At 39.9% G+C, this 13489-nt stretch overlaps 1 protein-coding gene across 2 annotated transcripts in view; it reads right to left on the bottom strand.

Moving 5' to 3' along the window:
- Positions 1-13489, bottom strand: part of TMEM116 (transmembrane protein 116) — a 143933-nt gene that overhangs the window by 20826 nt on the left and 109618 nt on the right. The window lies entirely within an intron of this gene.

The raw sequence follows: 13489 nt of genomic DNA on the forward strand, positions 1-13489 counted from the left end.
ACTGAACTTCAGAGCAAAATCTAAAATCAAGCCTTCAGTTATGTAAGTTTCCAGGCCACGAGATTTGCTGGTAATCAAATCTCAGGACATTGTATGCCAGAAGGTCAAGATTCATGGTGAAAGCACACTATTAGTTGGTAGTCACCTGAGAGCTTTGAGAACGAGAGTGAAACTGGGTAAATGAAGGCCTCCAAGGGTAAACCTGTCATTAGAGACTTCTGAAAAAGATGTGGAGGATTTCTGCTGAGAAGCACTTCAGTGGAAAACAGAAGCGGCACCCTTCCTAAGTGCACATGCTAATGATGACTATAATAAAAGCTAGTAAGCATCAGTCTTTTTAAAAAAATCCTGAAGAAATAGAAGGGAATCATGATCTAGATATGGGGTAAATATGCTTAGCTAACTCAAAGGTGTTCTTTAAAAACCAAAAGTCAGGTAGATAATTGGGAATCAATCAGTAAAACCTATTTAGGATTTCACAATATTTGACAACAAAGTTTACAAAAATTTAGCAAATATGGAAGTTGTATAGACTATTTAAAATGTTTAGTTGCTGTCTTTATGACCGACTGACAAGACCAGGTTAAAGGCAGGAAACAAAGGTAGGACAGCTATTTGAATGAACTTCCTCTGAAAGAGTGATCAAAAAATGAACATAATTATAAATTCTCAGGTGAATCTTAAAATGTGTGGAAACCCCAGAGTCTGGGGATTGAAGGCTGAAGCTCTTTAGGATAGACTATAGCAGGGAAGTGACCAGTTTTAACATGGTCAGGAAAGAGAAGGTAGGGTAACTCGGGTCTGAAATCTCCAGGTTCAAGGTTCAGTGTTCTGCAATTTGAGTGACTGCCTCTGCAAAGTGCACTCTTTCGCTTGATTCCTCTCCCCGTTATGTTTGGGGGATTCTGAGGAATGCTTGCTTACACTTTCCAATAATCTGTGTTGGTAGCCACGCATGACCCAGCCAGTTGCTGGCCCAGCAGATTCTGACAGTGACTTCTTGCCATCCTTTACCTGCCTTCCCTGGGTGGCTGTTGTCCTCTCTGTGCTCCCTGTGGCCAGCGGAGACTGAGGCCCTTCCCTTAGTTTCCCAAAGCACAGCCACGTTCAAGCTCTGGATTTTTATCCAGACTTAGGGGGTGGGGGCAGGGGAAGGGACCTTACAGTGTGGAAAAGAACACATTTGTTTGTTTGTTTGTTTTGCGGTATGCGGGCCTCTCACTGTTGTGGCCTCTCCCGTTGCGGAGCACAGGCTCCGGCACACGCAGGCTCAGCGGCCATGGCTCGCGGGCCCAGCCGCTCCGCAGCATGTGGGATCTTCCCGGACTGGGGCACGAACCCGTGTCCCCTGCATTGGCAGGCGGACTCTCAACCACTGCGCCACCAGGGAAGCCCAAGAACACATTTGGATGTAGCCAATATTAATGTTCCTGGAGTCCAGAGGTCATGCCCCTCCCTGGGAGACTTGGATAGGTCCTCTCTCTTTGGATGTCCCCAGCCTGACCTCTCTTCTTGTCCATAAGAGTGCTTTTGGGAATGCCCTCACAACTTAAAGTCGAACTCCACTCTCTTCTCTGGGTCCAGTTGAAGGAAAAAATAAGACTTACGTTAAACACAGGTGACACGATTCTGCACTAAACAAAGTTTTATATTAGTTTGCAAAATTTTTTGAAAATGTATTTAAAATTTTTTAAAAACTTCTTGTGTTTACTAACTTAACTTCAGAATACAATTCTGGTGTTTCCTTTGGGCAAATACGCTCACCAAAAAGTTTTCACGAAACGAAGAGCAGGCTTCCTTCAAGAATGATTACAAAAGGCTGACTCTTTAAAATTAATATTCCCCCTGCTTCTGGACATTAAGCTTTAAATTTTTTTGAACTAGAGAAGACTAGGAAAGAAGAATCCAATACCACTTTTGTTATTCAATAAAATTATGGAAGTCTTACATGAGGAGGTTATGCCAGAATGAAATGCACGAGGGCAATAAATGTGTTGGATCAATTTGTGAATGACAAAACCATGGTGACTCTTCTCACAGGTAGAAAATATTTTTTAAAAAAGAAAACATCAGAGGTGGAATCATGACTGACCAAGTGTTTACAACCTCATGCCTGTTTCATTGCTGTAATCTATCTCCCTGGCCAATCTAACGTCCGTCCTAAGATTCTCCAGACACTGATTTTATTGCCAGTCTGGAGTTTAGGAACTTCCATTGCCCCTCTCACACATCCAGAATGTGACCCCTTACTGCCACCCCCAACTCTCCAGTGCACTGCAAGTCACCATCAACTCCCTCCCTCCTAGACAACTGCAGAAGTTTTTAACTGGCCTCTCTGCTTCCACCCTGGCTCCCACAATAGCCTATTTCCCACCCAGCAGGCAGAGTGATTCTTTTAAAAGGTTAAGTCAGACATGCCCATTATCTTTTAAATGTTGCTGGTAGGTCCCTAGCGTGAGAGCCCAGTGTTGATCATTTGATTTGACAATGGAGGGTTATTTATCCACTGACATCCTGGAGCACAGCAGTTTGGATGATGGATGGATGAGGATGAAAGTTTATTCTAGTGGAGTCAAAATACAAAGGATGGGTCCAAAACTATTTGTGAAGGTGTTCAACCTCTTTAGTATTCAGAGTAATGCCACAGAGAGCTATCACTATACACCCACAAGACAGACTACAGAAGACTGAAGATTCTAAGCATTACTGTGGAACAGTGGAACCTCTCAAAAACTGCTTTGGAAATGTAAACTGGCATGCCACTTTGAAATAGCATATTTTAAATACCCTAGATATTTCTGCTTATTTGCATCCTCTTACTAGATAATAATGGACACAGAAGCACTCTTCACAGTATTCCAAAAGAAAAGAACCCCACGTTCACAGCTAATACAATGGATGCTAAATTGTGACAGACCCACACAGAGAAATACAAGAGTAGAGCAATGGAAAGAAATGAACCATAGTGGCACACAAAAATACTAAGTAAACTTAAATACTACCGTGGAACAAAGGAGAGCTTTATATAAACACTGCATTCATATGGCTTCATATGAAGTTAGGAGGGAAAATGGAAAGCACTTCCAAAATGTCAAAATAAGGTTCTACAGAAGCCCCCTCAGTGATAACACTGGCAAGAATAGTCAAAATCAACTTTTTTGGAAGTGTGGAAAGTAGTCTAAGTCATAGAACAACAACAACAAAAACAAAAACACAGCTGAATCTTGGTAAGAGCAGTGAGCTATGTGAAGTTTGTTTGTTTGTTTGTTTGTTTTCAGGGTTCATTCATGTTGTAGCATGTATCACTACTTCATTTTTAAAAATTTAATTTTATTTATTTTTTTATACAGCAGGTTCTTGTTAGTCATCAATTTTATACACATCAGTGTATACATGGCGGTCCCAATCGCCCAATTCATCACACCACCACCCCCAACTCCCACCACTTCCCCTCCTTGGTGTCCATACGTTTATTCTCTACATCTGTGTCTCTATTTCTGCCCTGCAAACCAGTTCATCTGTACCATTGTTCTAGGTTCCACATATATGCGTTAATATACGATATTTGTTTTTCTCTTTCTGACTTACTTCACTCTGTATGACAGTCTCTAGATCCATCCACATCTCTACAAATGACCCACTTTTGTTCTTTTTTATGGCTGAGTAATATCTCATTGTATATATGTACCACATCTTCTTTATCCATTCATCTGTCGATGGGCATTTAGGTTGCTTCCATGTCCTGGCTATTGTAAATAGTGCTGCAATGAACATTGGGATGCATGTGTCTTTCTGAATTATGGTTTTATCTGGGTATATGCCCAGTAGTGGGATTGCTGGGTCATATGGTAGTTCTATTTTTAGTTTTTTAAGGAACCTCCATACTCTTCTCCATAATGGCTGTATCAATTTACATTCCCACCAACAGTGCAAGAGGGTTCCTTTTTCTCCTCCACACCCTCTCCAGCTTTTGTTGTTTGTAGATTTTCTGATGATGCTCATTCTAACTGGTGTGAGGTGATATCTCATTGTAGTTTTGATTCGCATTTCTCTAATAATTAGTGATGTTGAGCAGCTTTTCATGTGCTTCTTGACCATCTGTATGTCTTCTTTGGAGAAATGTCTGTTTAGGTCTTCTGCCCATTTTTGGACTGGGTTGTTTGTTTTTTTGATACTGAGCTGCATGAGCTGTTTATATATTTTGGAGATTAATCCTTTGTCCACTGACTCATTTGCAAATATTTTCTCCCACTCTGAGGGTTGTCTTGTCTTCTTTGTAGTTTCCTTTGCTGTGCAAAAGCTTTTAAGTTTCATCAGGTCCCATTTGTTTATTTTTGTTTTTATTTCCATTACTCTAGGAGGTGGATCAAAAAAGATCTTGCTGTGATTTATGTCAAAGAGCGTTCTTCCTATGTTTTCCTCTCAGAGTTTTATAGTGTCCAATATTACATTTAGGTCTCTAATCCACTTTGAGTTTATTTTTGTGTATGGTGTTAGGGAGTGTTCTAATTTCATTCTTTTACATGTAGCTGTCCAGTTTTCCCAGCACCATTTATTGAAGAAACTGTCTTTTCTCCATTGTATATCTTTGCCTCCTTTGTCTATCCTTGCCTCCTTTGTCATAGATTAGTTGACCACAGGTGCATGGGTTTATCTCTGGGCTTTCTATCATGTTTCATTGATCAATATTTCTGTTTTTGTGCCAGTACCATACTGCCTTGGTTACTGTAGCTTTGTAGTATAGTCTGAAGTCAGGGAGTCTGATTCCTCCAACTCCGTTTTTTTCCCTCAAGGCCACTTTGGCTATTCAGAGCCTTTTGTGTCTCCATACAAATTTTAAGATGATTTATTCTAGTCCCATAAAAAATGCCATTGGTAATTTGATAGGGATTGCATTGAATCTGTAGATTGCTTTGGGTAGTATAGTCATTTTCACAATGTTGATTCTTCCAATCCAAGAACATGGTATATCTCTTCATCTGTTGGTATCATCTTTAATTTCTTTCATCAGTGTCTTATAGTTTTCTGCATACAGATCTTTTGTCTCCCTAGGTAGGTTTATTCCTAGGTATTTTATTCTTTTTGTTGCAATGGTAAATGGGAGTGTTTCCTTAATTTCTCTTTCAGATTTTTCATTGTTAGTATATAGGAATGCAAGAGATTTCTGTGCATTAATTTTGTATCCTTCAACTTTACCAGATTCATTGTTTACCTCTAGTAGTTTTCTGGTGGCATCTTTAGGATTCTCTATGTATAGTATCACGTCATCTGCAAACAGTGACAGTTTTACTTGTTCTTTTCCAATTTGTATTCCTTTTATTTCTTTTTCTTCTCTGATTGCCATTGCTAGGACTTCCAAAACTATGTTGAATAATAGTGGTGACAGTAGACATCCTTGTCTTGTTCTTGATCTTAGAGGAAATGCTTTCACCATTGAGAATGATGTTTGCTGTGGTTTATCTTATATGGCCTTTATTACGTTGAGGTAGGTTCCCTCTATGCCCACTTTCTAGAGAGTTTTTATCATAAATGGTTTTATCATAAATGGTTTTTATCATAAAAGCTTTTGTCAAAAGCTTTTTCTGCATCTATTGAGATGATCATATGGTTTTTCTTCTTCAATTTGTTAATATGGTGTACCACATTGATTGATTTGCATATATTGAAGAATCCTTGCATCCCTGGGATAAATCCCACTTGATCATAGTGTATGATCCTTTTAATGTGTTGTTGGATTCTGTTTGCTGGTATTTTGTTGAGGATTTTTGCATCTATATTCATGAGTGATATTGGTCTGTAATTTTCTTTTTTTGTAGTATCTTTGTCTGGTTTTGGTTATCAGGGTGATGGTGACCTCGTAAAATGAGTTTGGGAGTGCTCCTTCCTCTGAAATTTTTTGGAAGAGTTTGAGAAGGATGGGTGTTAGCTCTTCTCTAAATATTTGATAGAATTCACCTGTGAAGCCATCTGGTCCTGGACTTTTGTTTGTAGGAAGATTTTTAATCACAGTTTCAGTTTCATTATTTGTGACTGGTCTGTTCATATTTTCTGTTTCTTCCTGGTTCAGTCTTGGAAGGCTATACCTTTCTAAGAATTTGTCCATTTTTTCCAGGTTGTCCATTTTATCGGCATAGAGTTGCTTGTAGTAGTCTCTTAGGATGCTTTGTTATTTCTGCGGTGTCTGTTGTAACTTCTCCTTTTTCATTTCTAATTTTATTGATTTGAGTCCTCTCCCTCTTTTCTTGATGAGTCTGGCTAATGGTTTATCAATTTTATTTATCTTCTCAAAGAACCTGCTTTTAGTTTTATTGATATTTGCTATTGTTTTGTTTCTGTTTCATTTATTTGTGCTCTGATCTTTTTTTTTTTTTTTTTTTGCGGTATGCGGGCCTCTCACTGCTGTGGCCTCTCCCGTTGCGGAGCACAGGCTCCGGACGCACAGGCCTAGCGGCCATGGCTCACGGGCTTAGTTGCTCCGCAGCATGTGGGATCTTCCCGGACCAGGGCACGAACCCGTGTCTCCTGCATTGGCAGGCGGATTCTCAACCACTGCGCCACCAGGGAAGCCCTGTGCTCTGATCTTTATGATTTCTTTCCTTCTACTAACTTTGGGTTTTGTTTGTTTTTCTTTCTCTAGTTCATTTAGGTGTAAGGTTAGATTGTTTATTTGAGATTTTTGTTTCTTGAGGTAGGATTGTATTGCTATAAACTTACCTCTTAGAACCACTTTTGCTGCACCCCATAGGTTTTGGATCATCGTGTTTTCATTGTTATTTGTCTCTAGGTATTTTTTGATTTCCTCTTTGATTTCTTCAGTGATCTCTTGGTTATTTAGTAACATGTTGTTTAGCCTCCATGTGTTTGTGTTTTTTACGTTTTTTTCCCTGTAACTGATTTCTAATCTCATAGCACTGTGGTCAGAAAAGATGCTTGATACGATTTCAATTTTCTTAAATTTACTGAGGCTTGATTTGTGACCCAAGATGTGATCTATCCTGGAGAATGTTCCATGAGCACTTGAGAAGAAAGTGTAATCTGCTGTTTTTGGATGGAATGTCCTACAAATATTAATTAAATCTATCTGGTCTATTGTGTCATTTAAAGCTTGTGTTTCCTTATTTTTTTTTTTTTTTTTTTTTTTTTTTTTTTTTTTGCGGTACGCGGGCCTCTCACCGCTGTGGCCTCTCCCGCTGCGGAGCGCAGGCTCCGGACGCGCAGCCTCAGCGGCCACGGCTCACGGGCCCAGCCGCTCCGCGGCATGTGGGATCTTCCCGGACCGGGGCACGGAACCCGCGTCCCCTGCATCGGCAGGCGGACTCTCAACCACTGTGCCACCAGGGAAGCCCTTGTGTTTCCTTATTAATTTTCTGTTTGGATGATCTGTCCATTGGTGTAAGTGAGGTGTTAAGGTCCCCCACTATTATTGTGTTACTGTCGATTTCCTCTTTTTTTTTTTGCAGTACACGGGCCTCTCACTGTTGTGGCCTTTCCCGTTGCGGAGCACAGGCTCCAGATGCGCAGGCTCAGTGGCCATGGCTCACGGGCCCAGCCGCTCTGTGGCATGTGGGATCTTCCCGGACTGGGGCACGAACCCGTGTCCCCTGCATTGGCAGGCAGACTCTCAACCACTGCGCCACCAGGCAAGCCCCGATTTCCTCTTTTATAGCTGTTAGCAGTTGCCTTATGTATCGAGGTGCTCCTATGTTGGGTGCATATATATTTATAATATATCTTCTTCTTGGATTGATCCCTTGAGCATTATGTAGTGTGCTTCCTTGTCTCTTGTAACATTCTTTATTTTAAAGTCTATTTTGTCTGATATGAGTACTACTATTCCAGCTTTCTTTTGATTTCCATTTGCATGGAATATCTTTTTCCATTGCCTCACTTTCAGTCTGTATGTGTCCCTAGGTCTGAACTGGGTCTCTTGTAGACCGCATATATATGGGTCTTGTTTTTGTATCCATTCAGCAAGCCTGTGTCTTTTGGTTGGATCATTTAATCCATTCATGTTTAAGGTAAATATCAATATGTATGTTCCTATGACCATATTCTTAATTGTTTTGGGTTTGTTTTTGTAGGTCCTTTTCTTCTCTTCAGTTTCGCACTTAAAGAAGTTCCTTTAGCATTGGTTGTAGAGCTGGTTTGGTGGTGCTGAATCTCTTAGCTTTTGCTTATCTGTAAAGCTTTTGATTTCTCCATCGAATCTGAATGAGATCCTTGCCGGGTACAGTAATCTTGGTTGTAGGTTCTTCCCTTTCATCACTTTAAGTATGTCATGCCACTCCCTTCTGGTTTGTAGAGTTTCTGCTGAGAAATCAGCTGTTAACATTATGGGAGTTCCCTTGTATGTTATTTTTTGTTTTTCCCTTGCTGCTTTCAATAATTTTTCTTTGTCCTTAATTTTTGCCAATTTGATTAGTATGTGTCTCAGCATTTTTCTCCTTGGGTTTCTCCTGTATGGGACTCTCTGCGCTTCCTGGACTTGGGTGGCTATTTACTGTCCCATGTTAGGGAAGTTTTCGACTATAATCTCTTCAAATATTTTCTCAGGTACTTTCTCTCTCTCTTCTCCTTCTGGGACCCCTATAATGCAAATGTTGTTGCTTTTAATGTTGTCCCAGAGGTCTCTTAGGCTGCCTTCATTTCTTTTCATTCTTTTTTCTTTAGTCTGTTCCACAGCAGTGAATTCCACCATTCAGTCTTCCAGGTCACTTATCCGTTCTTCTGCCTCAGTTATTCTGCTATGGATTCCGTCTAGTATAGTTTTCATTTCAGTTATTCTATTATTCATCTCTGTTTGTTTGTTCTTTCATTCTTCTAGGTCTTTGTTAAACATTTCTTGCATCTTCTCGATCTTAGCCTCCATTCTTTTTCCGAGGTCCTGGATCATCTTCACTATCATTATTCTGAATTCTTTTTCTGGAAGGTTGCCTATCTCCACTTCATTTAGTTGTTTTTCTGGGGTTTTATCTTGTTCCTTCATCTGGTACATAGCCCTCTGTCTTTTCATCTTGTCTATCTTTCCGTGAATGTGGTTTTTGTTCCACAAGCTGCAGGAATGTATTTCTTCTTGCTTCTGCTGTCTGCCCTTTCTATGTGAAGTTTTAACTGTCCTATTCCCATAGCTGTCTCCTCAGGTCCCCACGAGTCATCTCAACTACAACTCAACTGCATCATCTCAACTACAATGGCTGTGAAAACAGGCAGCCTAGCACACAGTGGAATGGGCAGAACACTTTGGAGCTCCCTCAAAAGCCCCTTCCCCATAGCACTGTTACTCATTTGCATGTCTTTCAGGTCCCTGGAAAATCCCCATTCACAAGACTTGTCTTGCTATAAAACTCAGAAGAAAGCATAAGGCAAAAGTTTCATGGCATTGGATTTGGCAAAGGTTTCTAGGATATGACACCAAAGGCACAGGCAAGAAAAGAAAAAACAGACAAAATGGACTTTATGAAAATTTAAAAATTTTGTGCATCAAAAATTACTATTAACAGAGTGAAAAGGCAACCCACAGAATGAGAGAAAATATTTGCAACTCATATATCTGATAAGGGATTAATATCCAGAATATATAGAGAACTCCTAAAACTCAACAACAACAACAAAATGGCCTGATTCAAAACACGAGCAAAGGACTCAAATGGACATTTCTCCAGAGAAGATACATGAATGGCCTACTGCACATGAAAAGATGCTCAATGTCACTAATCCTTAGGGAAATGCAAATCTAAACTACAATGAGATACCACCTCGTATCCATTAGGATGGCCACTATAAAAACAAAAAGAAACAGAAAAGAACAAGTGTTGGAGAGGAGGTGGAGAAAACTGGAACCCCTGTGCACTGTTGGTGGGAATGTAAAATGGTACAGATGCTGTGGAATGGTATGACAGTTTCTCAAAAAATTAAAAATAGAAGACTGTATGATCCAGCAACTCCACTTCTGGTTATAATCCCAAAATAATTGAATGCAGGATCCTGAAGAGATATTTGTATGTCCATGTTCAAAGCAGCATTAATTCATAATAGCTAAAATACAGAAGCAACCCAAGTGCCCATAGAGGGGTGAATGGATAAGCAGAATGTGGGATATACACACAATGTAATATTACTCACCCATAAAAAGAAAGGAAATTCTGCAATATGTCACAACATGGATGGACCTTTAGGACATTATGCTAAGTGAAGTAAGCCAGTCACAAAAAGGCAAATACTGTATGATTCCACTTAAATGAGGTACTTGAGTAGTAAAATCAAAGAGACAGAAAATCGGATGGTGGTTGCTAGGGGCTGGGGATTTACAGTTTAATGAGTATAGAGTTTCAGTTTCACACAATGAAAAGAGTTCTGGAGATGGACAGTAGTAATGGCAACACAATCTATAACAGTACTTAATACCACTGAAGTGTATACGTAAAAATGGTTAAGATGGTAAATTTTATGTTCTGAATGTTTTAACAGAATTTTAAAAGTCAGAAGAAAAAGATGAAATACTTTTCCACTCTAAGAGACACCATAAAGAAAGTGAAAAGACAGCGCACAGCATGGGAGAAAATATTTGCAAATTACATACTTGATGGAGACTGGTACCCAAGAAATATTAATAACTCTTACAACTCAACAATAAAAATACACCCCATTTTAAAAGGGCAAAAGATGTGAATAGATGCCTCTCCATAGAGTATATAAATGAGCAAAAAGAATATGAAAAGCTGTGCAACATCACTAATTATTAGGGAAGTGCAAATCAGAACTGCACTGAGATACCCCTTACATCCACTAGGATGGCTATAATCCAAAAGACAGACAATAACACATGTCAGTGAAGATGTGGAAAAATTGGAGTCCCCATTCACTGCTGGCAGGAGCGTAAAATTGTGCAGCTGCTTTGGAAAACAGTTGGGCAGTTCCTCAAAGGCTAAACATAATTATCACATGACCAAGCAATTCTACGTATCCACCCAAGGGATATGAAAACATATTTCTTTACAAAACCTTGTATTGAAATGTCCATAGCACTATTATTTGTAATAGTCAAACAGTGGAAACAACCAGGATGTTTATTAACTGGTGAATCAAAAAATATGGTATATCCATATGAAAAGAATGTTATTTGGCCAAAGGAAATGAAGTACTGATACCTGCTACAACATGGCTAATCTTTGAACGCATTATGCTAGGTGAAATAAGCCAGTCAAAGAAGACTACAACATGTAGGATTCCACTGCTATGAATTGTCCAGAATAGACAAAACCATAGAGATAGAAAGTCGAGTACTGATAACCAGGGGCTGGAAGGAGCTGAGAATGGAGAGCAACTGCTAATGGACACGGGAGTTTTGTTTTGGAGTGAGGAAAATGTTCTAAAATTGTTTGTGGTGATGACTGTATAACTTTCTGAACATACTACAAATCACTGAATTGTACACTTTGAAGGATGAATATTCTGGCATGTGACTTTATATCTCAATAAAGCTGTTATTAAAAGACAAGTAAGGGCTTCCCTGGTGGCGCAGCGGTTGAGAGTCCGCCTGCCAATGGAGGGGACACGGGTTCATGCCCCGGTCCGGGAAGATCCCACATGCCGCGGAGCGGCTGGGCCCGTGAGCCATGGCTGCTGAGCCTGCGCGTCTGGAGCCTGTGCTCCGCAACGGGAGAGGCCACAGCAGTGACAGGCCCGCGCACCGCAAAACAAACAAACAAAAAAGACAAGTAAAATAAAATGACATAATTCTGGGATGCGTATTTAGGAAGCAAAATAATAAAGAAGGTGATTAGTAGTTACCATAAAAGACAAGATCATGATGTCTCTGAAGCAGGAGGATATGTGATTGTCAGGGGCACATAGGTGACTTCTATGAAGTTGAAACTGTTGATTACCTCATTAGGGTTGTACTTTCATAGCTTTCTCACTCTCTCTCCCTCCCTCCCTCTCTCTTTCTCGGTAAAATATACTTAACATTAAGTTAATCATCTTAACCATTTTTTAAGTGTACAGTTCATTGGCATTAAGTACATTCATATTGTTGCGCAACCATCATCAACACCAATTTCCAGAACTTTTCATCATCCCAAACTGAAAGTCTGCATGCATTAGACAAGAACTCCCCATTACTCTATTCCCCCACCCCTGGTAAACTATTCTACTTTCTGCCTCTGCAAACTTGACTATTTGTGGAACCTCATACACGTGAGATTATATGGTATTTGCCCTTTTGTGTCTGGCTTAGCTGTTCTCATTTTACTAATTTACTGAAAAATACACTTATGTTTTACGCACATTTTGTGACTGAGCTATGAGTCAAAATAAAAAATTTCAGAAAAGAAAAAAAGGAGTGATGCAAATTGGAACAGAATGTCTCTCTATACTCTTTCAAAGGATTTCATTATAAAACAGGATGAGAAACTGGACAGTGACTGGAGGGTGATGTGGGCTGAGACGGATGGTTTTCTAAAGGTGAGAAATTACAGCAAATAATAAGATTGGATCCAGTGGACAAACAGATGTTTAAGATGTAAAAGAGAGAAGGGAGAAATGGAAGAGTGAAGTCCATGAGAAACTGAAAGGGAAGGACACCCCCCCACACAAGCAAAAGGATTGGTCTTGTATTGGAGCATGGACAATTTATCCACTATAGGGGGGGGAACATTTAGATACAGGTGAACTCATCCAGTGTCTACATGTGGAGGTATTCTTTTGATTGCTTCTATTTTTTCTCAGTGAAACATGAGGCAAGAAGAAATTTGGAGAGTGAACCAAACAGCAAAATGCAGTAAGAAGTACAATATATTTTGAGATCATGACTGTGCCATTAGTCAGCATGGTTATTGTGGGTTTTTCTGAAGACATTTTCAGATGTTCAGGGCAGGCATGAAGCAAGTACAAACCCATAAGATACATCAGATGAGACACCACAGCAACCATACCTGGGAGCTATTTATTCATTCAATAAATAATTCTTGTTCATCTACTCTTGGACAAGCACTCTTCTAGACCTAGGGGAGTGTATAAGGATGAACAAACAAAGTGGGCACTGAACACATGGAGGTCATATACTAACACAGGGTAGATTTTTAGGATACGTAGTCTTCAACAGGCATAATCTTAAGATACTGCTAGCTATGTCAGGACCAGCCCAAGAATGGTAATAGGCCTGGAGATAGCAACCAATGTGCCCATGATAATTGCACAAAGGAGAGACTGCTCTGTTGGCATCTCCCATACACACTTTTGGACAGTGTTATAAACAGAACTTGAGAAACTGAATTCTGATGATGTTAAAAAAAAATAGGAATTGTCGCTTGTTCCACAGGTGACCAGCACACTCAGGTTTAACTTGGGGCATGGGGCAGCCACCCCACTGGCCTCATCTAACAGACTGGTCTGTGAGATGTGCATAGCACTATAATGCCTCACTGTGGGATAAAGAACACCACAGTTATAATGTCCATGTGGTACAGAGCAAGAGCTTTAGAAGAGGGGA

This window comes from Kogia breviceps, chromosome 15 (genome assembly GCF_026419965.1).
Source record: "Kogia breviceps isolate mKogBre1 chromosome 15, mKogBre1 haplotype 1, whole genome shotgun sequence".
Classification (NCBI taxonomy): domain Eukaryota; kingdom Metazoa; phylum Chordata; class Mammalia; order Artiodactyla; family Physeteridae; genus Kogia; species Kogia breviceps.